This window comes from Sceloporus occidentalis, unplaced genomic scaffold, assembly GCF_023333645.1.
Source record: "Sceloporus occidentalis isolate IW3139 unplaced genomic scaffold, rSceOcc1.0.p SCAF_130, whole genome shotgun sequence".
NCBI classification, from domain to species: Eukaryota; Metazoa; Chordata; class Lepidosauria; order Squamata; family Phrynosomatidae; genus Sceloporus; species Sceloporus occidentalis.
This window is the reverse complement of record NW_028317110.1, coordinates 1557942-1562472: the sequence shown is the minus strand read 5'-3', so window position 1 is coordinate 1562472 and position 4531 is coordinate 1557942. Positions and strand designations below refer to the sequence as shown.

The following is a 4531-nucleotide window of genomic DNA, read 5'->3' as shown; positions in this document are numbered from 1 at the left end:
GCATGTTCAAAATCTGGCCTTTCACCCCCCAACAACCCGACAAACACATGCATGGGTGGTATTACTGTACTAAGGAGAACACGGGTGTTGTTTGACAGTGATATACTGACAGTGACAGTATATAAGCAAAAATGTGGTAACATATAAATATAATTATCCTGCAAAATCACCATAAGGGGAAGCATCCATGTAAAAAAAGGTCCAAAAATATACAAAATAAAACCAATTAAACGTTTATTTTTAAGAGCATGTCCTAAAATTATTGCTGTATCTTCCCTCAAATCCTGGCATGGAAATAGTTAAAATATTAACATTTGAAATACTCATGGGGTGTCTAGTTGAAAAAATATATGGTGTCATGGTTAATTGAATTAGCCAGGTTCAAAGATGTCCCAAAAAGAAAATGGTGGCAGACTGACCCGATGTCTAAACTAAAAAAAAATGTGCACCTCTCAAATGTGGCCTTTTAGCACCCATACAACCCGACATGCATGGGTACTCAGGAGATGTTGCTGAACAGATATTGGTGTTAGTTGGCAGCTGTAAATTCACATCTAGAATTAGTGTATGGAAAGTGTTAAAATACTACTTTTTAAATACATTGAGGTGTCTAGTATTAAAAAAATATATGGTTTCATGAGGGTAAATTGAATTAACCGGCTTCAACTATATCCAATATATATGAATATATGAATATATCCTATATTCAACTAAATAGGACATACTATTTAGGAGGGTTTTTTTTAGCTTTTTTAGCTTAAGTGAAAGATGTTTCAAGCAAAAGTCAGAAAAAGTCCTTTTTTCTCAATTTCCACCATATTGTATACTTTTTTTTGCAGTAGATTATATTATAAAACCAAAATAATGGTATCTAAAGAAAGTCCTTCTTGTCTTGAAAAAAACACTATATAACTTGTGTGGTACAGTAAAGAGAAAAAAATACAGATAAACACGAGCATTACAGAAATGTGAAATCAGCCACGAAGGGTACAAAAATAAAAAAACAGCTCAGTCATTAAGGGGTTAAAAGATTGGTTAAATACTTAGCAACAGGACTGGCCCAAGGCAAAATGCCGCCTGGGGCGAATTTTAAAATGCTGCCCCCCTTATCTACCCTTCCTCTCCCTCCGTTCCTGCCCCCCCCCATTATCTACCATTCCTATTATCTACCCTTACGCCCCCCCTGTACTTACCTTTCAGCAGTCCTGCGGCGAGTCTCCCTGTTCGGTCTCGGTGCCGGCTTGTAATGCTGAGCGCCGGAAATGAGGTAATCTTCCGGCACTCAGCATTACAAACCGGCACCGAGACCGAACAGGGAGACTCGCTGCAGAGGAGAGAGAGACGGGTGCCGAGCGGGTACTGACAGCTTAGTAAGCGAAAACCACTCGGCACCCCTTTCTCTCTATTTCGCTTTAAAAAAAAAAAAAAAGGGCTTGGGGCGGTTGCCCCACTCGGCTCCATTGTCGGGCTGGCCCTGCTTAGCAACCCTTACCCGGGCCATTATATGTCAACATGGCACATCAAAAAGTGCTACGGACTTTCTACTCCTTGTGTTTCAATGTCAAAGATAATGAAAATCCTTGGTAAATGTGTTTCCCAAAGTAATTTTTTTTTTATAATTTGAATTAGCTATGCACCAGTTATCATGGATACAACTGCAAAATATGTATTTTACTTCTTAATTTTGTGTAGCTTTGTTAGATTATTTTTTTTTATAAATGAAAGAGCATTCTAAACTAAGGTGTAAATTAACCATAAGAGGTTAAAATTACAGTTGTAACACCAGGCAACTTACCCGGTCACTCCCAGAACTTACCTCAGTTGCCTCCTTCTATAGTTTACTGAGATTTGGGATCAAGCCTCTCTAATGTAATATTAAGGAGATCAGATATGTCCTGCCCATTGAACAACAACATGCAGGACCTGCCTCTCTAATCTCCTTAAACCAGTACCGTAACTGCCAGTAAGACTAAGAAAATAGAGTTGATACCGGATTCATATGTAAAACATTCTCCTGTTGATACAGGATGGAAGCCAACACCCAGACCGCGTGGCCTAATGGATAAGGCGTCTGACTTCGGATCAGAAGATTGAGGGTTCGAGTCCCTTCGTGGTCGCTTTTATTATTTTATTTTTTTCCCCTAAGTTTTTTTTTCTAACGTATGTAGGCATCTTGTAAATACTATTTTTTGTGTCATCATTGTAACTTTGTCCGTGCTTGTACTTATTTGTTGAAAATAAAAAGGGGAGAAATTACTTATGCACCACGCTTGAAATTCTGTGCGGGAATTATAACCTGAATCTGTGAAAGTTTTTTTTTGTTTACAAACCTTAAAAAATACTTTAAACGTACACAAAAATATGATAGCAAAGCCTAGCGATACCACTTCTTCTTATAGAATATTGATATGATACTGAAAAGCAGCAATGCATACAGCCCCAGTGGCCTAATGGATAAGGCACTGGCCTCCTAAGCCAGGGATTGTGGGTTCGAGTCCCATCTGGGGTGAAATTCTTTTGCAAGAACTTTGTTCTTTTTTAACAAAAATGAATTATGATCACACGAACTACAATCTGTAGCGAGTTTTTTTTCTTTTAGATGTAGTATATTGGACGTATTAACAGGTGTATCAGGATGTTTATGGGAACGATGATGAAATGGCAGTAGGAAACTTAAAACCAACGAGAAGCAACCGCACTATAATACAACTGGTTGAGGCAGTAAATGAGCTCAACGGTTTCAGCGTCAGGTAAAATGAAATACAACACAATTAATGAAAATACACTTAATAACTACGATAGGGATGCAATAATTATGTATTCAATTATATTGCATTTGCATATTCATCTACCGTATATTATACTGAATATTGCATTCCCTTCGTGAGCAGGAAAGAGCTGTTGTTGGTAGATCATGTATCTGCTTTTGTGCAGCCTTTGTTCAAGTGTATTTGCAGAAGACAGGAAGTATTGGTGAATATTCAGCTCCATTTAATAACACACAGCCACCTCTGCTTTATTAACCCCTTAGGGACAATGGCTGATTTTATTTTTTTGTACCCTATCCAGACTCTCCTGAGAACTCTCGAGGTACTGCATTCAACCATGCAAGTTAATAGAGCCCAGCTCACTAATCGCAATGTGATTAGTTTTGTTTTTTTAAATAATAATAAATAATAATAGCAAAATTAATAATAAAAAAAAAATGGTAACATGTAAAAATAATTCCCCACTGTCACCAAAAAAGGTCTATATATATATATATATATATATATATATATATATATATATATATATAAAAAGGTTTTTTAGGAGCAAGTCCTAGAATTAGTGCTATATCTTCACAAAAATTGTCACATGGAAAAAACAATAACTCCTTCCTATTTCCAAATTACAAATTATTTCATCTCTCGATGTTTTCCAAGCCCAAGTATATTGTTTTAACCATTGCATTGCAATAATTCTAGCAGCAAACCCCATTTATATTTTATATTATGTTTCCTCAACACCAAAGTAGCTTGGAGAAAGGTTTTTCTGTCTTTCCTTGTTTGAAACGAAAGATCTAGAAATATCTTAATATCTTCATATGGGCCCTCTTTAAATCTATTTTGTCTGGCTGCTCTAATAATATATTCTCTCATTCTAAACGTATGACAGCATATAATGACATCTCTCGTGGCCTTTAGCGGGAGGGATCTTGGTTTAGGTAACCTATAATATCTTTCTAAAAGGCTTTCACCATCCTCTAAATGTACTCCCAATTCCTTGAAGAAAGCAATCAAAAAGTCCCCCATAGCATCCTGTGTTATATCTTCTGGGGTATTGCGGAGTCTTAGATTACTGCATTTGCTCGATTACAAGGTTTTTTCCAAATGCTCTGAAAAATACCCCTCGTCTTATAATCGGGGTCGTCTTATAATCAGACCTCAAATAGGTCTGATTATGAGACTAAGATCCAGATTCCTGGATCCTCCTGTTTTATGCCCCCCCCCCAACTTACCGGTGCTTCTGAGTCCCCAGTGTCTAGCCGGGGCAGTGTGTAGATGTCTACGCGATTCGCGCAGACTACTTCCGCTGCAGCCGGAAGGAGGTGCGGTTAGCAGCGGGGGTTGTCTGCGTCCATCGCAGAGACTTTCCCCGGCTGTCAGAGATCAGAGTTCCCCACACCGGCGCGGGGAATTCTCGGAGGAGGACAGTCGGAGAGTGTATGCGCGATGGACGCAGACAACCCCCACTGCTCACCACACCTCCTTCCGGCTGCAGCGGAAGTTGCCTACGCAAATCGCGTAGATGTCTACACGCTGCCCCGGCTACACACCAGGGACTCAGGAGCACTGGTAAGTTTTTTTTTTGGGGGGGAGTGTTTAAATGGAGGGCATAAGGCATTTGGGTAGGCAGAGTGCTCTATGAAATGCCTTTTAACCCCCTTAATGCCACTCTGCCTCCAGAAATGCCTTTTAACCCTCTATACGCCACTCTGCCTCCTGAAGTGCCTTATACCTCCCTATATGCCACTCTGCCCCATAATATG

At 39.2% G+C, this 4531-nt stretch overlaps 2 non-coding genes across 2 annotated transcripts; both read left to right on the top strand.

Moving 5' to 3' along the window:
• Nucleotides 1-2044: 2044 nt before the first annotated feature.
• On the top strand, nt 2045-2117 carry TRNAR-UCG (transfer RNA arginine (anticodon UCG)). The gene has a single exon. It is a non-coding gene; the product is annotated as a tRNA-Arg (tRNA).
• Nucleotides 2118-2436: 319 nt separating this feature from the next.
• Nucleotides 2437-2509, top strand: TRNAR-CCU (transfer RNA arginine (anticodon CCU)). The gene has a single exon. It is a non-coding gene; the product is annotated as a tRNA-Arg (tRNA).
• The last annotated feature ends 2022 nt before the right edge of the window (nt 2510-4531 follow it).